We start from the raw sequence: 23,143 nt of genomic DNA on the forward strand, positions 1-23,143 counted from the left end.
GTTTAAATTATCACATTCACTTTTGTAAGATTGTTTTTCGGTCGTGTCACCGGTGAGTGGGCGTTCCTCTTTGTATCGCAACCCTATTGGTTGTCTTCATTGTTCCCCGATGTGATTGGTGCTTTTCGTGTCTGGGGGCGGGGCCGATCGTCCCAGAGCAGTGCCTGGCAGAAACTGATGTACTGCGCATGACGCTGAGGCCAGAGGGACTTGCACTTGCTTCATGTAAACGCAGTGGCGTGCCGTGGGCCTGGGGCCTGGGCCTTCAGTGAGGTCCTACACAGTCCCACCAGAATTAATCCACCTCTTATTACTATCATTATGATGCCATGGCTCTAGACACGATACAGTTAGACAGAGACGCAGGATAACCAGGCGTTGCGTCACCTTGAAATTGACATTTTTATTCAGAGAATTGCAGGGGAAGAGTACAATACAGTACAGTTCAACTAATAGGCAAGAACCTACTCGAGTGCAACAGAGTTATATTAATATTCTTCTTCTATCCATTTCTGGTCCACAAACTTTGAGCTTTAAGTCCAACTTTTGTTTACAGTGTGTTCACTAAACAGCGCATTGTCACCCAAAGCAGTTTCACCGTGATGATGAAGATGAAAGTTCCTGTTTACCCAAACACATGACACAATTAATGAGTCTTTTCAATATTTCCCTATTTTTCTTCACCTTTTCATTGTGCAGCTCCGCTGCCCTGCGCGCTTGTTCGTTGATCTGTAGATCCGCTCGGGTGTCCACAAAAGTTTTCAAAAGCACCGATGCTTGTAAGTGCGCCGACTCCGAGCCGTACTTTGGTGTCTCGTTGCTGCCTTGGTTAGACAACTCAAGTTTGCAAAGCCAGTGTGGCTCCAAACACCAAATCGATCACTTGCAAATAATAGGCATTCCCAGCAGTCCAACAGCAGCGACTTTATCGGTACCGGGCCGCGGCCCGGGGGTTGGGGACTCCTGCCATAAACCATTAAAGTACAGTGGGGTTTTGTTAATTAATTGTGATGGTGTAGTACTACTTCTCAACAGATGATGGTGGTATAAAGCTTTATAAATGTGGCTGCGGGAAATGACACAAACAATTTCATAATAAAACACATCTGTTGCTTAATTTCTAGTTTTAGAGAAAACTCGTTTATTGTGAAAAACGCTACTAAGCGAGTATCAGGGTAAATATTAGTGTTTTTTCCAAGAAATAAGTATATATCATACACGTTATAGTTATTATAGTATTAACCCATTTTTACAGGTTAATACTCATTAAATTGTATCCAACCCACTTATTTTATTCTGACTGTTTCTTGAGATTAATGCCCACATTTTTAGATTCTTAAAAACAGTAATACGGTGATATAAATAGTATTTTACAAGTAAAAGTCCTGCTTTATCCTGGGATCTTACTTATGTAAAGGTTTTATTGGAAAAGATATACACAATGTGTCTAAAGAAGTATTCATGACGCAGAAATATATTACAGAATTATTACTGGTGCATTATTAGTCAATATCATTTTACTCTTATAGTTGGTCACGGTGGAGATCATTTTAACGTTTTAAAATGCTCCTATTTAGTTTAATATATTATGATCATGTTGAGTGTCAAACTATTTTCAAGAGCATTATTGTTTTAGTTTATATTATTGTTTTAGTTTATAAAGTAATGCATTTCCCTCCATCTGACGTCACATGGGCACCCTCAGTCCTACCTCCGTCATGTCTCCATGGACGTTGCCGGGGTCCAGGGAGAACATGTTGCCCACGAGAGGAAAAGCCCGGGGCCCCGGGGGGAAGCTGCGGGGCCGGCGGGCCCTCAGATACTCTGCGGTCAGCAGCAGGACCAGAGCGAAGAGGAGCAGGCTGCGGCCGTCCAGCCACAGCCACGCGGAGGACACCGCGCTCAGTCGATCCATCGCGAGACTGCAGCTGTGTGCACCGCTCCGCGGTGACCGGCGGGGTTCAGGGCTGCACTGTGATTGGCTGTTTCCTGGAACGGACTTTGTCACTTGTGAAATACTTGTACCTCCGAAACTAACAATTTAAGATATCCAGTTTATTTTGTGTGTGTGTGTGTGTGTGTGTGTTTGTGTATGTGATTTATACATTTGGTTTACATTAGACTGCAGTTGCCTTAAATGCATCTGGGTTTCTATATTATTCATAATTCATATCCTCTTGGTCCAGTTCACATCTTATTTTGTTTACTTATATCACACATTTCAGACAGACAGAAACAGAAAGAAAAAAAATGTCTGTCACATTTGTAAATAAAAAGTGATTTACAACAATATTAAACAATTGAGCCAGGCTCTACTAATCTAGCCTTAAAACCGATTTATTTTAAAGCCAAATATCAGTTTTGTTTTTATTTTAGAGCTGCTCTTAGCGGGAGGTGAGGCAGACTTCATATGGAAGTGGTGCCAGAGTGATGCCAAAGCAATAGTCCATCACAGGCTTCGCCCCAGCAGGCATGGAGATGATGAAGTGCTGCATTAAAGAGGTGAAGAAGAGGAAGAGCTCCATCCTGGCCAGATTCTCCCCGAGACACACCCGCTTACCTGAGACAGGAAAACCAAACTGAAACAAACTGGAGACTCTGTTTCGGGCCCAGGGATGAAACTACTATCAGGCAACAGTAGCAGTCATTCTCATAAGGCTTCTTTTTTTTTTTTTTTACATTAGCTGTTCTGGTAACCGTGACTCAAAATTACTTTACGTGAGAAAAAAAAGATTACCATCTCTTCAAACCCCCCAACAACATTTATCAGCCTGGCTTGAACACGTCCGGTTCCTTCCATTAGAAATGAAACGGTCAGAGACCGACATGTACCACAAGAAGGAAGTGGTTATGATCCCTGGCCTCTGGCCTGTGTCCTCTGCTTGATCGTGAGAGGGCTGACCCCCCCCCCCCCCACTATGTGAGGATCACCGTAGGGTCCCAATGCATGCTGGGACAAACTCCACTATATACAAGTGAAGACACCAAGAAGACAAGTGAACGTGTTGCTCCTCACCAGCAGAGAACGGGAGGAACGCAGCTCGCTTCACAAACTTGCCCTCCTGGTTCAGGAAGTGTCCGGGGTTAAAGGTGTCGGGCGTCTCACACTCATTCTTGTCGAACAGTACCGAGTTCAGATTGGGGATTACTGTCACTCCCTGGCGATGGGAGTTGTAAAGACAACTCAGAAAGATGCAACACGGTTGTGTAGAATACATATCCATTGCATGATGACAACTGACCTTAGGGATCGTGTAGCCTCCCAGATGGATTTCCCGGGTGGTAGCATGAGGCAGGCTGAGAGGACCGATGTTGGCCATCCTCTGGATCTCGTGTATGACTGCCTCCGTGGAGGGCAGGTCGGCGCGATCTTCCATGGACGGCTGTCTGGACGTTCCAATCACTGCCTATCTCCGCCTGGACCTTTGCTGCGAAACGGGGTGACAGACGCAGAACTTCCACATTAATGAACAGAATGGTTTGTTTTACAGGAAGAGGTTTGTTGCACAGAATTAGTCATAAATGAGAAGTTCTCAAATTGTGCACTAATTGTAACCTTGGGAATCAGAGCAGTCACATTGTGCACCTAATTGTCACTGATGCCAAGTGTGTTTAAATATCGCACATTCGCACATTATTGAATGATAACGAAGGATTCACGGATCCGGTCGGGGCTCTTACCCTGGATCTCGGGGTGCTTTACCATGTAGAGGAAGGCCCAGCGCAGGGTGGTGGATATGGTCTCAGATCCAGCCAAGAACAGATCCAAGACACACACAACCAGGTTTTCCTCATCAAAGGATTCGTCAGCCTGCCCCTTACTCTGAGAATAAATACAAACACATGTATTGAAATGTATTAAAAAATAATAATAATGTACTGCATGTCACAGCTAACGCAGTCGGGGTTATAATCACCGATGACTAGGTCTACTGTGCTGGAATTTCCCCCCCCAAAACAATGTGGACCTATTAATTAAAAAAAATATATTTGAATCTATGCTGGAACTTGTCCTTTGAAAATATTGTAACGGCTTTGCTTTATTAGATTCAAAGGAGTTTATGTTGTTGGAGTGGCCTTGGCTTTTCTTTAACAGCTGATCGTTGTGATGTAGAAATAAAACAAACAGATATGGCGTCTTGTGCTGATTACCATCTCACTCAGGTAGCAGTCCATATAGTCTCTATTGTCGGAGGGATCCCAGTTCTGTTTGTGCTTCTTGACCTCTACTCTTACAAAGTCCTTCACACTGTCCCAGATGTGATGGATTGTCTGATGAGGCCCTGGCAAGCGTCTCATCAGCAGAGGGAAGGCGTTGTAAAGCTGCCGAGTAGAGCAGATCGGAACAATAGAGATTGAAACCGTATTTCGGAGAAATATTCGATGTTACAATCAATCAGCGTTAAGATTTAAATGGCCGTACCTGTGCCCAGATGGAGGCTTCGAGTTCAATTAATTTGCGAAACCACGAGATCAGTTCCCTGAACTTCTCATCACCGTATTCAAAGCGATGCCCAAAAACCACGGAGCAGATGATGTTGGAGATCGCGTTGTTGAGGATGAGGTGTGAATCGAAGGCCTTACCTCCACAATTAAACAAAAGATTTCAGTAATGTGTGTATTTGTCATTGTGTATCATTGTGTATGTGTAGCTGTGAATGTACTTCTTACCTTTATGGCTCTTTAACTCTTTTGCACAATATGAAAATTCCTCCAAGATGTTGGGTTCAAGTGACTTCTTGCCAAACCCAAAATGTTTGAGGGTTGAAATTGCAAAACGCCTCTTCTGCTTCCATAGATTTCCATTTCTGAAAAGTACACCTGATCGTGGACAAAATGTTATTTAAAATTGAGGAAATATATAAGGGATATTCTTTTCCAGAAATATTAAATAGTAATAATAATAGTAACAATAATAAAAAGTGAATTATTTGTCCCCTCTGGTAAATGTATTTTTTCACAGCGCCCCGAGCAACTCGTACTCAGGACTTGAACCGGCTCATCTCTGGTTCCGAAGCCCAACTAAGCTACATTTGTATTAGATGAATTTAGCCTACTTGTTTTTATCGTGCATATATCTCATACCTTAAACATGTTACCTTTTGTCCACCTGATAGTGGAAAAAGGATACTATATAGAAATCTGGAAAATGAATGAATGTTATTTTTTTACACATTAAGTGTTGGTCTTTTTATTTGTGATTGCAAAAACAAAAAAGTGTGAACTTTTATGTCAAAGAGAAATGTTCTAATCGATTCTACAACAATCACATTGGTGGAGATGTTGATCCCAAATATCATGAAGATTTGACAACATTTAAATTCTTAGCAGGAACAATAAACCTCTATTTGTGTATTACTGTCATGTGTGTGTGTGAGGTCTGCTCACCCAGTCCCTGGGATATCTCCTGCAGCAGTGGGAGGTCTGGTCGGTCTGCCAGGCTGTCTCCCTGATCCACCAGAGCTTCCCTCAGAACCTCAAACCGGTTCAACACCACGAACCACAGTTGGCCCATTCGAAGGCTGTACACATCTCCGTATCTCTCTGCTAACTGTGAGTGGAATTGTGAGAGGAGGGAGAGCATGATGCTTAACTTGACAGATAACACAAACAGTCCCCGTTCGATCTTTTATATTTTCTTTACATCTGTTACCTGTGTCATACTCTCATGGGTCTTGGTGTAATCCAGAGTGAATAAATTGCCCACGATAGGAAAGGCCCGGGGCCCCGGGGGGAAGCTTCCCGGCCGACGGTTCTTGATATAATCTGCAGTGAGGATGAAAACTACAGTGAAGAACAGCAGACTTTTGACATCCCAGTTAATTAAGGATCCAAATACAGAACAGATTGAATCCATTCTGCACTCGAGGACTCAAGCCTGTCTAAATAAAGCCTGTCCTTGCTTGTCATATAAAAGACTGCCGTGTTGCCCAGAGCCAGTAAGCTCACCTATTGCTCTCCAGAGGGAGAGACTCAATATTGGCTCTTAGCAACAGAGCAGAGGACTCTGCCCTCCTAATGTTTTGTAAAGGGTTTCAAACACTGCTACCCCAAAAATTAGGCAACACTGCACTGGTTATTAGGTAATAGTTGTGTTCAGAGGTGTCAATGTAAACGGGGGTCCTTACCCTTTGAAGGAGAGCTGATAAAAATAGATAAACCCTGCAGCAGGAGGTGTATCTACCGGATCTTACAACCTATTATGTAAGTATTCTAAATTGCTTTCAAAATAAATACATATACTACTCATATACGGTCTACATGTATTCATTCAGGCATTATTTTGAAATGCATTCAGAAAACAGTGCAGATGTAGTGCAGGTTGAGTAGCAGCTGGACCATCAGGGCTTCAGGTGAGGTCTGTGTTGAGGTGTGTTACCATGGCTGACAGTGGAGACATTGTCTACCTGTTTCAAGTGAATTATTATTACCGGTACGTTAAAACATTTATGTGCAGATAAGGCTACGTTTTCTTTTCTTTTTCGGGAACAGTCAGTTTGAGTGACAGTGACGTCATGACGTGAGTGAAGCAGTGTCCTGGCCATGAGGGGTGAACCGTACCAGCCTGATCCAAAATTCATCTGAGTACAGCAACTTCAGCACAATAAGTTACGGTTTCAGGCAAAGTGGTAGTCAGTAACGGTGGCTGCATTACAGCCCTACATGAAAAAAGGTACTTTGTTTTGAGTGTGTCAAAGTGTAACCCCTGTGATATGTCTCCTGGTCAATGCATCTCATGGAGCTGGGCAGGCTTGTAGTAACGTCAGTTTATTCTGTATTCAAACACAAGGGACACAGAATAGTTTGTCATCTCCTGTGGGCAACTGCGCATGCTCGGTTCTAGAAAGACGGATCACGTTCGTGTTAGCTAGGTTAGCTGTACTGAACACATTCATGACTGGCTAAGAAACACATATAACACTAATACGTAACTTAATGAAAACATGACGAATACAATCTAAGACAATTACTATGCAAACAAATAAAGCCAGCTCAACTTGTATTTACTTTCTGAATGAGTTAACACGATATTGCCCACAGTCCCGTTCATAGAGACGTTACCTATTGAGGAATCCCGAGTCGCTTTGGGGATCCCCCACAATCCCGTGCTGCTATTGTAAAAGGCAGATACACATTTATTATTTATTTATTTTAAAGAAGAAAAATATTGGACTTCAGACTTTTTTTTTTAAAGGACATTAATTATTTTACCTCTCTAAAAGTTTCAAGAAGTTGAGAGGGTAAAAGTGTATCTGTCAAATAAATTAAGTAGTTTAGTCGGAAGACAATACACTTGTATTTATCATACATCTGCCAATCATCAAGAAGAAGTATGTGCAACAAATGAAATTATATTTTAACTCATGGTCCCTTTAAAAAAATACTGAGATAATAATATATGATAAAATATAATTAGCATCCAGTTTGGCTTTACAGCGCATACTGCGTATGCATATATAGCGTATACTGAACAGCAATAGATCACTGAGAAATAATAATATTATAATAATAATATAATAATCATAATAATAATAATAATAATTCTCGTTTGAATCAAATATATAATATATGAAAAATATGGGGGAAATAATTAATATCTCTCTCTGTATTGCTCAATCGCACGCACGCACGTGCACTAACGTCAATGCCATGGAAACCGGACCGAGGCTATAAAAAGGCCGTGGACGTTCTGATTCTTCCCTTTGCACTTTGGACTTTGACATGAGCTGAACCCCCCGTGGACTCTCCTGTGAACCCAAACCTGTGAAGGAGACTCTGAGGCTTTTGCACTTCTTGAGACTTTTTGCTGGATACAAAACTTGTTGGCGAACCGAACGACACCAGATCCGGACTACGAGAGACCCTGAGACCCTGAAAGAGGCCCTCCGACGACCGAGAACCGAGGACGAGCCCCTGCTGAACGGACTGGGCTTTGATTTGGACTATAACTGTGACGGTAAGACCCATTTTACATTTAATTTAGCATTTATATTATTAATGTGTCCCCTTAAATCCATAAAAGTGTTCTTAGTTTAGAAATCAGTGAAACTGTTTGAGTTTTAAGGTTTAAAATGTTGTCTGGCAATGAGGGGAAAACGATGTTTTGTGAAAAGTGAGCCTGAGTCGATGATTCGTCGTGTAAAAAAATATTTGAGATGCAGATTGTCTTGAAAATTGCTGAAGATGTGCGGAGTGTGTTGACAATTAGTGTAGGGCATCGAAACCCCTATGATTGTGGATTTAAGGCATCAAAACGTCGAAGTTTAACTTGGCAATTACAGAAAAAAGATGGCGCCTCGAACGTTTTTAGAGAATTTTCAAGTAAAATTTGCAAAGTGCATTTATTTTGTTCGATGTGAAGCGCTTGGGGCCTCCGCGGTCACGTGACCTGCATGCACGTGACCCTGAGTTGCTCTGTTGTTCCCGTTGAAACGGGACTTACTGTACACACATCTGCTCCTTTACTTTAGCCATTGAAGTGATTTATTTGACATTTAACATTGAAATGCACTGTGCTCGTTGTTGCGGTGCTTTGCTTTCGGGGGACAAGAGAGCGATCTGTTCAGTAGCGTTAACTGATGGCAGCGCAGAGCGCGCGCTCCAGCATCCTCCACGCGCCTCCAGGTGCACCTCGTGAACGGGAGAATAATGAGTTATAAACCAAAGAGGTTCCTGTGCCGCCATGTTTCACTGTGCGTCATGACGCGCGTGGTTTAATGTATATTAAATACGTTCACGCCGTTTATCGCGAACCATTTATTATAATAATTAATAATAAACATTGTATTTATCAGGCGCCTTTCAAGGCACTCGAGGTTGCCTTACAACACATTAAAACAGTTACAGTTAAGACAACCGGAGATTGTCTTATTCATCTTTTTATTCACAAACACCGACGTCCTGAATAAATGTCTTTGCCGAGAGCTCAACTGTCGCTTAATTGACCACCAAAAGCTGTGAAAGGCCCCCAAACTTTATGAATTAATAATTATTAAATTAACTAATTCATTATGAATCCCACTTTGTTGTTTGGGGCATATGCAAATGCTGCTGACATTATCAATAACGATAATTATTATTATTATTATGATTTCCATTAGAATACATCTTTATTATTGTCAACATGTCCATCTTTGTGAAACATATGTTTTTAATATTTACAAAATGTATTAACAAAGTTTAACATGAAGTGTCACATGGAAGCAGCATTACTTGATTCTGATTCCCTCATCTGTTTAAACAGAGCTGCACTATGTTGGATGTAACTGTTAAATGTATAAAAGGCTCTTATGCACTCTTCAGCACTCTTATGTGGTCTGTCGTTGTTAGGATACGCTGTGTTTTTATATTTTCTATTTTTTCTCATAATAATATATTATTGATAAATGTAATACAGAAATATTTTTTACTGTTACGAGAAATCCTGACGGTTTGAACCTTTCCCTCTTATAGCTGCTCCGAACGACATCAGTAGTATAGAACCCCCACCTTTGGGGGGGAGGTGGGGAGGGGAGGGGTGAGGGGGCGGCAGCTCTGTATGTTAATGACAGCTCTGTATGTTAATGTGTGTGTGTGTGTGTGTGCGTGTGCGTGTTGGGTGCTCATGCACGCGCGTTAGTTTGCATGGTTAGGCGGTTATATCAGAATCAGAATCAGAAACAGTTTTATTGCCAGGAATGTTTTCACAAACAAACGAGGAATTTTTTTTGGTGGAAGGTGCAACATTTGGACATGACAAACAAACAACAATCAACACGACAGAAAGACAACAAATAATGTGAAGTGTTTGGGTGTGTGCTTCAAGTGGTGTGTTTTAGTTAAAGTGCATGTTAAAGTGACGTGTGGAGGAGGGAAGAAGAAGGAGGAGGGAGGAGGAGTGAGGAGGAGGAAGAGGAAGGAGCGGGAAGAAGGAGGAAGAAGAGGTGGTAGTCCTGGGGGTGACAGTCAGTCAGTCCGGGTTCCATTGATGAGCCCGACTGCCGACGGGAAAAAAACTTTGGTGTGGCGGGTGGTCTTGTCCTGATGGACGCAGCCTCCTCCCGAGGGAGGGACCCGAACAGGGAGTGTCCAGGGTGGGAGGGTCAGCGACAATCTTTCTGGCCCGCCCAGTGACCTGGAAGTGAACAGGACCTGAGGGAAGGCAGATTGCAACCGATAACCCTCTCGGCCGAGCGGATGATGCTCTGCAGCCTGCGCTGTCTTTGGCTGTGGCTGCATCCAGTTTGGCTTTACAAAGCATACTGCGTATACTTGTATAGCGTATGCATATATATGATATACTGAACAGCAATAGATCACTGAGAAATAATAATATTATAATAATAATATAATAATCATAATAATAATAATAATAATTCTCGTTTGAATCAAATATATAATATATGAAAAATATGGGGAAATAATTAATATCTCTCTCTGTATTGCTCAATCGCACGCACGCACGTGCACTAACGTCAATGCCATGGAAACCGGACCGAGGCTATAAAAGGCCGCGGACGTTCTGATTCTTCCCTTTGCACTTTGGACTTTGACATGAGCTGAACCCCCCGTGTACTCTCCTGTGAACCCAAACCTGTGAAGGAGACTCTGAGGCTTTTGCACTTCTTGAGACTTTTTGCTGGATACAAAACTTGTTGGCGAACCGAACGACACCAGATCCGGACTACGAGACCCTGAGACCCTGAAAGAGGCCCTCCGACGACCGAGAACCGAGGACGAGCCCCTGCTGAACGGACTGGGCTTTGATTTGGACTATAACTGTGACGGTAAGACCCATTTTACATTTAATTTAGCATTTATATTATTAATGTGTCCCCTTAAATCCATAAAAGTGTTCTTAGTTTAGAAATCAGTGAAACTGTTTGAGTTTTAAGGTTTAAAATGTTGTCTGGCAATGAGGGGAAAACGATGTTTTGTGAAAAGTGAGCCTCAGTCGATGATTCGTCGTGTAAAAAAATATTTGAGGTGCAGATTGTCTTGAAAATTTCTGCAGATGTGCGGAGTGTGTTGACAATTAGTGTAGGGCATCGAAACCCCTATGATTGTGGATTTAAGGCATCAAAACGTCGAAGTTTAACTTGGCAATTACAGAAAAAAGATGGCGCCTCGAACGTTTTTATAGAATTTTCAAGTAAAATTTGCAAAGTGCATTTATTTTGTTCGATGTGAAGCGCTGCGGCCTCCGCGGTCACGTGACCTGCATGCACGTGACCCTGAGTTGCTCTGTTGTTCCCGTTGAAACGGGACTTACTGTACACACATCTGCTCCTTTACTTTAGCTATTAAAGTGATTTATTTGACATTTAACATTGAAATGCACTGTGCTCGTTGTTGCGGTGCTTTGCTTTCGGGGGACAAGAGAGCGATCTGTTAAGTAGCGTTAACTGATGGGAGCGCAGAGCGCGCGCTGCCTCCAGCATCCTCCACGCGCCCTGAGGTGCACCTCGTGAACGGGAGAACAATGAGTAATAAACCAAAGAGGTTCCTGTGTCGCCATGTTTCACTGTGCGTCATGACGCGCGTGGTTTAATGTATATTAAATACGTTCACGCCGTTTATCGCGAACCATTTCTCATAATAATTAATAATACACATTGTATTTATAAGGCGCCTTTCAAGCCACTCGAGGTTGCCTTACAACACATTAAAACAGTTACAGTTAAGACAACCGGAGATTGTCTTATTCATCTTTTTATTCACAAACACCGACGTCCTGAATAAATGTCATTGCCGAGAGCTCAACTGTCGCTTAATTGACCACCAAAAGCTGTGAAAGGCCCCAAACTTTATGAATTAATAATTATTAAATTAACTAATTCATTATGAATCCCACTTTGTTGTTTGGGGCATATGCAAATGCTGCTGACATTATCAATAACGATAATTATTATTATTATTATGATTTCCATTAGAATACATCTTTATTATTGTCAACATGTCCATCTTTGTGAAACATATGTTTTTAATATTTACAAAATGTATTAACAAAGTTTAACATGAAGTGTCACATGGAAGCAGCATTACTTGATTCTGATTCCCTCATCTGTTTAAACAGAGCTGCACTATGTTGGATGTAACTGTTAAATGTATAAAAGGCTCTTATGCACTCTTCAGCACTCTTATGTGGTCTGTCGTTGTTAGGATACGCTGTGTTTTTATATTTTCTATTTTTTCTCATAATAATATATTATTGCTAAATGTAATACAGAAATATGTTTTACTGTTACGAGAAATCCTGACGGTTTGAACCTTTCCCTCTTATAGCTGCTCCGAACGACATCAGTAGTATAGAACCCCCACCTTTGGGGGGGAGGGGGGGAGGGGAGGGGTGAGGGGGCGGCAGCTCTGTATGTTAATGACAGCTCTGTATGTTAATGTGTGTGTGTGCGTGTGCGTGTGCGTGTTGGGTGCTCATGCACGCGCGTTAGTTTGCATGGTTAGGCGGTTATATCAGAATCAGAATCAGAAACAGTTTTATTGCCAGGAATGTTTTCACAAACAAACGAGGAATGTTTTTTGGTGGAAGGTGCAACATTTGGACATGACAAACAAACAACAATCAACACGACAGAAAGACAACAAATAATGTGAAGTGTTTGGGTGTGTGCTTCAAGTGGTGTGTTTTAGTTAAAGTGCATGTTAAAGTGACGTGTGTGGAGGAGGGAAGAAGAAGGAGGAGGGAGGAGGAGGAGGAGGAGGAAGAGGAAGGAGCGGGAAGAAGGAGGAAGAAGAGGTGGTAGTCCTGGGGTGACAGTCAGTCAGTCCGGGTTCCATTGATGAGCCCGACTGCCGACGGAAAAAACTTTTGGTGTGGCGGGTGGTCTTTGTCCTGATGGACGCAGCCTCCTCCCGAGGAGGGACTCGAACAGGAGTGTCCAGGGTGGGAGGGTCAGCGACAATCTTTCTGGCCGCTTCAGTGACCTGGAAGTGAACAGGACCTGGAGGGAAGGCAGATTGCAACCGATAACCCTCTCGGCCGAGCGGATGATGCTCTGCAGCCTGCGCTGTCTTTGGCTGTGGCTGCAGGGTGCCAGACGGTGATGGAGGAGCAGATGATGGACTCAACAATGGCCGTGTAGAATTGTACCATCATTCTCCCTGGCAGGTTGAATTTCCTCAGCTGCCTCAGGAAGAACATCCTCTGCTGGGCCTTCTTGGTGATGGAGCCGATGTTCAGCTCCCACTTGAGGTCCTGGGTGATGATGGAGCCCAGGAAGCGGAAGGACTCCACAGCGTCGGCAGAGTCACACAGGATGAGAGGCGGGTGGGGCTGCATTCTCCTGAAATCCACAACCATCTCCACTGTCTTTAGAGCGTTGAGCTCCAGGTTGTTCTGGCTGCACCAGGTCACCAGGTGGTCAATCTCCCACCTGTGGCGGTCTCGTCCCCACCAGAGATGAGTCAATGAGGTGGTGTCGTCGCGAACTTTAGGAGCTTGACGGACTGGTGACTGGAGGTGCAGCTGTTGGTGTACAGGGAGAACAGCAGAGGGAGAGAACACAGCCTTGGGGAACCCGTGCTGGTGGTCCGGGAGCCTGAGACGTGTTTCCCCAGCCTCACGTGCTGCTTCCTGTCGGTCAGGAAGTCTGTGATCCACCTGCAGGTGGAGTCGGGCACGTGCAGCTGGGAGAGCTTGTCCTGCAGCAGGGACGGGATGATTGTATTGAAAGCAGAGCTGAAGTCCACAAACAGGATCCTGGCGTAGGTTCCTGGGGAGTCCAGATGCTGGAGGATGTAGTGAAGGGCCATGTTGACTGCATCGTCTACAGACCTGTTGGCTCTGTAGGCGAACTGCAGGGGTCCAGGAGTGGGTCGGTGATGGTCTTGAGGTGTGACAGGACCAGCGTTCAAAGGACTTCATGACCACAGAGGTCAGGGCGATGGGCCTGTAGTCATTGAGTCCTGTGATCTTGGGTTTTTGGGGACGGGATGATGGTGGAGGCCTTGAAGCAGGCTGGAACGTGGCATGTCTCCAGGAGGTGTTGAAGATGTCGGTGAACACGGAGACAGCTGGTCAGCACAGTGCTTCAGGGTGGAGGGGAGACGGAGTCCGGGCCCGCTGCTTTTTGCGGGGTTCTGCTTTTGAACAGCCTATTGACGTCTCTCCAGGATGACGAGGGTCGTCGCTGAGTTGATGGAGTGTGCTCCAGAGGTGTGAGCCCCTGATGGGCTGGGGAGGGTGGGCTGATGGTCTGTGGCTTGTTGATGGGGCTGTGGGGGATGGTCTCAGGACTGCTCCATTGTCTTTCAAAGCGGCAGTAGAACTCATTGAGCTTGTCTGCCAGAAGCACATTGTTCATGGAGTGGGGTGATTTGGGCTTGTAGTTGGTGATCTGCCTGAGCCCTCTCCAGACAGAAGCAGAGTCGTTTGCTGAGAGCTGCTGTTGCAGTTTCTCAGAGTACAGACGTTTAGCATCTCTCACCGCCTTGCTAAACCTGTATTTGGACTCTGTGTACAGGTCCTTGTCCCCACTCCTGAATGCCTGGTCCTTCTGCAGTCTTAGCTTCCTGAGCTCCGCTGAACCAGGGTTTGTCGTTGTTATAACTCACCCTGGAGCTGGATGGAATACAGCTGTCCTCACAGAAGCTGATGTAGGAAGTTACAGCCTCTGTGTACTCATCCAGGCTGTTGGTAGCAGTCCTGAAGACATCCCAGTCAGTACAGTCCAAGCACGCCCGTAGATCCTCCAGAGCCTCACTGGTCCACTTCTTGAACTTCCTCACCACAGGTTTGCAGAGCTTTAGTCTCTGCCTGTATGAGGGAATCAGATGAACCATGACGTGGTCAGAGTTTCCCAGTGCAGCTCGAGGGATGGCGTGATAGGCCCTGCTGATTGTTGTGTAGCAGTGGTCCAGAATGCTCTTCTCTCTAGTAGGGCATTTTATTAACTGTCTATATTTAGGGAGTTCGTGGCTGAGGTTTCCTTTGTTAAAATCCCCGAGTACAATAACTAAAGAGTCCGGGAAGGTCCGCTCCACACACCGTATCTGTTCGGCGAGGGTCTGTTGTGCCTCGTGCACGTTCCCTCTTCGCGGCATGTAAACTCCGGCCAGGATGAATGAAGCGAACTCACGTGGGGAGTAGAAGGGTTTGCAGTGAATGATAAAAGATTCCAGGTCCGGCGAACAGTGCTGTAGGATCACCGTTACGTCGTTGCACCAGCCGTTGTTGAGGTAAAAGCAGATTCCTCCACCCTTTGCTTTTCGGAGCTCTGTGTCGGTCCGCTCGGAACAGCTGGAAGCCAGCGAGCTGGAGCGCAGAATCTGGTATCGATCCACTAAGCCATGATTCCGTGAAACACAGGGCGGAGGATGAGGAGAAGTCTCTGTCTCTCCCCACCAGCAGCTGGAGTTCGCCCAGTTTGTTGCACAGTGAGCGGACGTTGAGAGAAATATGCCCGCAGCGCTGTACGAGATCCCGTTTCCGTAGCCATACAAGCGCCCTGAGCGCTCCCTCTCCTTGGCGTTTCACCGCCATGGCGAAGGTGAGCACACCTTTACAAAATGTCCAGTAACTCCACAGAAGTTAAAAACGTTGGAAATAAATCCATGGAGTTGTTCCCCTGATGTTCATGAGCTCTTCTCTGGTGAAAGAGCTCTGGGAATCACAGCAGAAAACAGTATTTAAAACGAAAACAACAAAAAACATCGCGCACCAACACACCGAGGCGCCATCAGGAAGTGTAGTTAAGACACCAATGCATGTAGTCCATGCAATGTTTTAGTGAATTAACTTAATAAAATGAACAGTAGGTGGTTTGTATGTGTTGTTTTAGGCTTTTTCCTGGGCTTTTATTATCGATATCGGGGTGTTTTTTCGAGGGAGGAGGAGGAGGTGAAGGAGGGGATGGGATATTAAATAAGTATATATAATAAAAGTGTTAAAAGGGGTATGTTATTTGAATGGGCTGTTGTTTTAGCCTTTTATAAGTCCTTTTCCAGACCTTTATTATCGATATATGACTGTTTTAAGAGATCCGGGGGCTTTATTAGCGATATATGACTGTTTTAAGAGATTTCGTAGTGCTGCTGCTGTATGGTGTGCTCTAAAACTTGGGGGAAAAGACAGTATGTCTGCAGGGGCCTGAGACTGGTGGTTTGTATGTTAATGGCCTCAGTATTCCCTTTTCTATTATTTTACACCGTTGAAATATCTAATAACAGGGTGCCTATACTCATAACTAAGCGATAAAAAAACATTGTATCCCCTTTTTAAGAGATCCTGTGCCTTTATTATCGATATATGACTGATTTTGAGAATTATTAGCAGGGTGGCCTAAAACTTATCGCTATATGACTGTTTTAAAAGATTTAGTAGTGCTGCTGCTGTATTGGGGTGCAAGTATATTAAATAAAGGTGTTAAAAAGGTGCATGTGGTTTGTATGTGTTGTTTTATAGAATATAGAATATACACTTTTATTAATCCCCAAGGGGAAATTAATAAATGCTTTTATAAGTCCTTTTCCTGGCCTTTATTATCGATATGGGGGTGTTTTTTCGCGGGAGGAGGATGCGGAGAAGGAGGGGAGGGGATATTAAATAAGTATTTTTAATAAAAGTGTTATTATCGATATAGAGGTGTTTTTTTCAAGGGAGGAGGAGGAGGAGTAGGAGGGGAGGGGATATTAAAGAAGTATATATAATAAAAGTGTTAAAAGGGGTATGTTATTTGAATGGACTGTTGTTTTAGTCTTTATAAGTCCTGTTCCTGACCATTATTATCGATATATGACTGTTTTAAGAGATCCTGTGCCTTATTATCGATATATGACTGATTTTGAGAATTAGTAGCAGGTGGACCTAAACCTTGGGGGGGGGGGGGGGGGGGGGGAGACAATGTCTCTGCTTGTGTCCTGAGGCTGGTGGTTTGTTTGTTAATGGCCTCTGACAAATACAGGATATTCGGCTCCATTTCATTTGGAATTGGTTGTCTTATAAACACAGGGCTGGCCTAACAAACCCTGTCAAGGAACAAGTTTGTTTATAAATCCACTTTTTATACATAATGACATTTATCCAGTTGGTGGGTTGACATTTGTCAACTCCAGCTGATGCCTTAGAAATCATTTTATTTTTATTTTAATGATTCAGTGGTACTTTTAATTATTTAAATATCTAATAATAGGGCGCCTACTCCTCGTTGGGTGCTCAAGCACGCTCTTTAGTTTTCATTTATATCTGGATTGTCAAGCCAAGTGGTTGAATGTGAAAGGATAATACAAAAAGCCATGGGAAAAAACCTTAATATTGTTATTTATTTTTAAAATGTAAACATATTAAACGGTTATATGCAGTTAAGACACCAATGCATGTAGTCCATGCCATGTTTTAGGGAATTAACTTAATAAAATGAACAGAAGTAAAAGAGGTGTTGACGTACGGATGTAAAATCACAGCAAACAAGGTCTGTTAACAAGGCCAGTAAAGCACACATGAGACAGTCATGTGTTTTCAGTCCCCCTATGCTTGGATTATAAGTGCATTTAACTGTTTAAGGACAAACTTAAAAACTTATTAGCAAAGTCAATGAACTATGCAGGATCCAGAATCCTCTGTGTGTTACGAGACCATCAATCTAGAGAAATGGCACACATAACATAAACAGGCCAAACCGCTGCCTCCTCCCATTTATTTTATGCCAGTCAGTCAGTTTTGTATAAGTATTATGCCGCTTTATGTATTCGGTTACATTTCATAATGATATTTATTTATTTATTTCAGTTTTAATGACTTTTCTTTGCAATTAGAGCCTATGAGCTCTTGCAGAGGACATGTTAATTTGCATGTACTTTCTAGGGCAATGCATGCACTTGGTCAAAGTGCGATGAAAATATATAAATATAGACAAACAAAGTAGATTGGTGTAGTTAAGTCTTTCATGTTGAGCTTTTAAAGTCTATTTCAAATCATTTATATCTGGATCTTCAAGCCAAGCTTTGTATTTCAGCCTTTTTCAACTTCCAGTCACTGTTAACAGTGATTCTCATCCTGATCTGCACATGTGCCGACATCAGAGCGCCGGCTCCCAGCCTGCTCGACAAGAACATTACATGACATAACATTACATTACGTGTCATTTAGAAGACACTTTTATCCAAAGCGACTTACAAAAAGTGCATTCACCCTAGAGTACTAACTAAGAACAACAAAAATACAGAAAGTAACATTTCCTCAACATAGTCGAACTACAAAAGTACCATAATAAGAGCTATGTAAATGCCACTGAAGTGCTAATCTGTGTTTTAATCCAGATATAGTCGGAAGAACAAAACCGGATAAGATGGGATACTTTGGCGACATGCAGATAGCCGAGGCTCTCGCATTAAAGATGTAAACGTCTTTATAGGGGCTATGACAACAGCGCATGCACGACTGGTGCTGTACGCTATGTTAGACACCCTGCAGGAGAGGGTCTTGTACGTGACACAGACAGTATTGTCTTCACATCTGTGGCAGGACACATGGTCCCCTCTCTAGGCCCGATTACACAACTCTCCCATATTGCTACTGATATAGCGCAGGGTTTCAGACGTGATTTTTTCAACGTCCCTACAGTTTGGTCAGTAGTGATCCGAAAATATGATGACTGGTTCTGATGCCTTTAAGGTCATTGCATCCACCCACAAAGCTTTGTAGATAGTAAACACTTTAAAATCCCAAAAGTCTCAAAGGCTAAACATCCCCTACGAATGTTAATCAGTGGCTGTTCTTTTAAGTTTCTCTTTCTCTTTCTCATAACCGCCTTTTACAACCCTCCCTTTTTTAGCCTTTTGTCCCGTGAACTTACAAACATCTCTCAAATCATATTTACCCTCATGTATTTTAAATAAACTTTGTACACAGTCTGGCAGTGACTTTGCTTTAGCTTTGTACATTGTTTGCATTATTTTATAATAAACCTAATCATTAAATTTCATAACACGTGATCTGTAAAACAAAGGGTTTGTGTGCTCATAGTAGCCGACATTATTCATGATGCGTATCGCACGTTTTTGTAACACAACTGTTGAATTAAAACAGGTTGTATAGGTCGAACCCCACACTTCCACGCAATAAGGTAGATATGGAAGTATAAGTGAGCAATACATGATGTACAAATCCTTAGTAGTTAGTACATCTCTACATTTATACAGTATTGCTATTGACTTGGACATTTTACCATTTATATATATATATATATTCAATATGTTGTTTCCATGTTACTTTATGATCAATAATGACCCCGAGGAATTTTGTCTCAAAAACTCTTTCAATTTTATCATCACAGAATATTAACTGAATATCCCCCTCTAATTCCATTTTGATTTCCAAAAACCATGAAGTTGGTTTTCTTTATGTTAAGTGATAATGTATTTACATTAGGGCTGTCAATCGATTTAAAAAAATTAACTAATTTTGAGGCTTTTGGGATCTTAAAGTGTTTACTATCTACAATGCATTGTGGGTGTCTGCAGCAATGACCTTAAAGGCATCAGAACCAGTCATCTTATTTTCGGCCCCGTACTGTCCAAACTGTAGGGATGTTGAAAAAAATCACGTCAAAAACCCCTGAGCTATATCAGTAGCAATATGGGAGAGTTGTGTAATCGGGCAAGACCCAACGTTTATTGTACACAACGCGCACCTTCTTTAGAACCGTTTCGTTTTTGAGATGAAAATGTTTCTTGTCCCGTTTGATGGTGTCAGATGTAGTCGTTAAAGAGGGGGTGGGAGTGTTTTGATTGGCCACAAAAGCAGGCACCAGGCATGTCAGAGACACAATCGCAGCATTTCTCGCGTTTAGAGTGACTCCTTTACATTTATCTGTCGTTTTGCCATGCATAGTGGTATATGCATAGCACTTGGGGCCACCAGAGACAAACTCTGTTATGTAGTCCTCCTCCGGGGAGCCACACACACTTCACCATTGTTGAGCTCATCGGTGTTGTGCACCGACAGATATGCTAGAGAGGTTCAGGTCATTTATGTTCGCTTTCTCTCATTCCAGGCTTCCTGATTGTTTTCACCTGTCATCACACCTGTCTCCTATGCTCATCAGTGTCAGCCCCGCCCCTGATTGGTCCCACCTGTGTCTTGTTACCATGTGCTTAAATTCCCCTGTCTCCCAGTGTTCCTTGTCAGTTCGTCTGGTCTTTTGCCATGATCAGGTCGGGTTATGTTGTGCTCTTGAAAAGTTTTTGATCCTCACTACGTGAGCGCTTTCATTTGTTCACTGCAGAACCGAAAATAAAGTACTTACAAATACTTTATCTCTGTCTCCCCGGTCGTGCAATTGGGTCCTACTTCCTAAGTGTCTGAGATCGTAACAGAACCAACTGACCACATTATGGACCCAGCCGACCCAAGAACGCCTTCACGCCGCTCTGTCGGTACAGGGCGTGACGATTTTTCATCACGAGGAAAAACTGGACAAAGTCAGCCGGGAAATACAAGAGCTGAGAGGACGCCAGGCTGGGGTTCAGGAAGAATTATCTACACAGATGCAACAACTGGTTGCCCAAATGAATAATTTTTCACTCATCAACAGACTGCTCCTCCGGTGACGTCATCCACAGCTGAGAATTTGCCTGTCAATACTCCAGCTGACGACCCAGGTCAGGCTGTTTCCTCCCCGTTACGGCTGGCTCTTCCGGAGAGATTTTCCGGAGACTCTTCGAATTGCAGAGCCTTTCTGGTACAGTGTGATCTGCATTTTCAACACAACCCAGCAGCTTTTTATCTGAGCATGGTAAAGTGGCGTTTATTGTGTCTCATTTAACGGAAGAGCTGCAGCCTGGGCTACTGCAGAATGGTCTAGAGACACCGAACTATGTTACTCATTGCCCGATTTCATAGAGACTATGAGGCGATTTTTCGACCACTCATCGCCTGCAACGGAGGCCAGCAGAAGACTGTTTCAAATACGCCAGCTCAACCGTCAGGTGGTTGATTATGCCATCGAGTTTCGTACAGCAGCAGCGGACAGCGGATGGAATGTTCCGGCTCTTCGTGACGCCTTCATGACAGGACTTTCGAACCGATAAAGGACCAGCTGGCTCCACTGGAGACACCCGGGATCTGGAATCCTCATCGCTGTGGCCATCCGGATCGATAACCGTCTTCGAAAGAGAGGGAGCGCAGACGCAACCGAGATGTTATTCCCAGCTTCCAGAATTCGCCTCGGAGGGTCGCGCCGCCAGCGGAGGATTTCCAGCTCATGTTACCGGACCATCTGAGGACTACACTTCCGAATGACTCCGGTGAACCCATGCAGCTTGGAAGAACCAGGCTTTCTCTGGAGGAGAGGCAGCGCCGTCTACGGGAGGGTTGCTGTTTCTACTGCGGCCAGCCGGTCATCAACTCGCTTCATGCCCGGGAAAAGATCGTGCTCACCAGTCAAAAGGAGGGCGCTGGTGAGCAAGTTTCCCACAGACTTCCCTCCTCGACCTGTTACTCAGGTAGACATTTGTATTAACAATCAGACCATTGACCAGGGTGTGTTAATAGACTCAGGGGCTGACGAAAGCCTTATAGACTGGGGCCTAGTCAAACAGCTAAAAATAAAAACTGTCCCGCTATCTCATCCTGTTAGTGCCAGTGCCTTAGACGGCCGCTTGTTGTTCAGTTACCCATTGCACTGAGCCCATACAGATTACTATAAATAAGGACCATACCGAGAGCATGCAATTTCATATTTTTGAGTCGACTCAGCACCCGATTATTTTGGGGTTTCCTTGGTTGAAGATCCACAATCCTCACATAGACTGGCCTTCAGGGAAAGTTAAGGAATGGGGAGAGGATTGTAAGGGCAGGTGTAAACTTTCGCAACCTGTTAATGCACCAACAGACTCTAGTAGGATCATTATAGATCACCCTGACTATCCTGATCTACACAAGGTACCTTCCTGTTACCATGATTTAAAAGAAGCGTTTAACAAGTCTAAAGCCTTGTCGCTACCTCCTCACCGAGATTTTGACTGTCCCATTGATCTCTTACCGAGCCCCCATTCCCAAGGGAGACTTTACTCGATTCCGAGACCTGAGAGAACAGCAATGGATGAATACATCTCCTCTTCACTCAAATCAGGGATTATCCGTCCTTCATCGTCTCCAGCCGGAGCGGGATTCTTTTTTGTGGGAAAGAAAGACGGGTCTCTGAGACCTTGCATAGACTACAGTCCACTAAATGACATTACGGTGAAGAACCGCTATCCTCTGCCACTCATGTCATCTGCTTTTGAACTGCTTCAACGGCCAAGATATTCACCAAGTTGGATTTAAGAAATGCATATCACTTGGTTAGAATAAAACAAGGGATGAGTGGAAGACTGGATTCAACACTCAGAATGGTCACTATGAGTACTTGGTAATGCCTTTTGACTGTGCAATGCACCGCTGTTTTTCAAGCTTTTGTGAATGAGGTTTTTGGAATTCTTGAATATTTCAGTGTTTGTGTATCTGGATGACATACTGATTTTCTCCCCAGACGCTAAATCTCATGTTAACCATGTCCGCCAAGTTTTGCAGAAACTACTGGATAATCAGCTATATGTCAAGGCAGAGAAGTGCGAGTTCCACACAGAAGAGGTGTCTTTCTTAGGATACATAGTCTCACCTAATCATATCCAAATGGATCCTGCGAAAGTCAGTGCAGTATCCCAGTGGCCCACACCAGACTCCAGGAAAAAGGTTCAGCAGTTCCTAGGATTTGCTAACTTCTATAGGAAGTTTATTAGAATTTCAGTTCTGTTGCTGCTCCTCTGCATGTTCTGACTTCTCCTAAGGTTCCTTCAAGTGGACTCCTCAGGCGGATCTTGCTTTCAAACTTCTCAGAGATAGATTCACATCAGCTCCCATACTCACCATTCCAGATCCCCAGCGCCAGTTTATGGTCGAGGTGGATGCTTCCAATGAGGGAATTGAGGAGTACTGTCTCAACGTTCTGCAGAAGACAACAAGATGCATCCATGTGCTTACCTGTCGCGGAAGTTGACAACGGCAGAGCGGAATTATGACGTGGGAAACAAGGAATTGTTAGCTGTAAAAGCTGCCCTCGAGGAATGGAGACACTGGCTGGAGGGTGCAGAGCAACTGTTTTTAGTCTGGACAGATCACAAGAATCTAGAATATATAAGAAAGGCTAAGCGTCTCAACTCCCGTCAG

General features: G+C 43.7%; 1 pseudogene; it reads right to left on the minus strand.

The window, feature by feature from the left end:
- Positions 1-2,300: 2,300 nt before the first annotated feature.
- LOC130211071 (cytochrome P450 2J2-like) lies at positions 2,301-5,911 on the minus strand (annotated as a pseudogene).
- Between the last annotated feature and the right edge of the window lie 17,232 nt (positions 5,912-23,143).

This window comes from Pseudoliparis swirei, chromosome 20 (genome assembly GCF_029220125.1).
Source record: "Pseudoliparis swirei isolate HS2019 ecotype Mariana Trench chromosome 20, NWPU_hadal_v1, whole genome shotgun sequence".
NCBI lineage: Eukaryota > Metazoa > Chordata > Actinopteri > Perciformes > Liparidae > Pseudoliparis > Pseudoliparis swirei.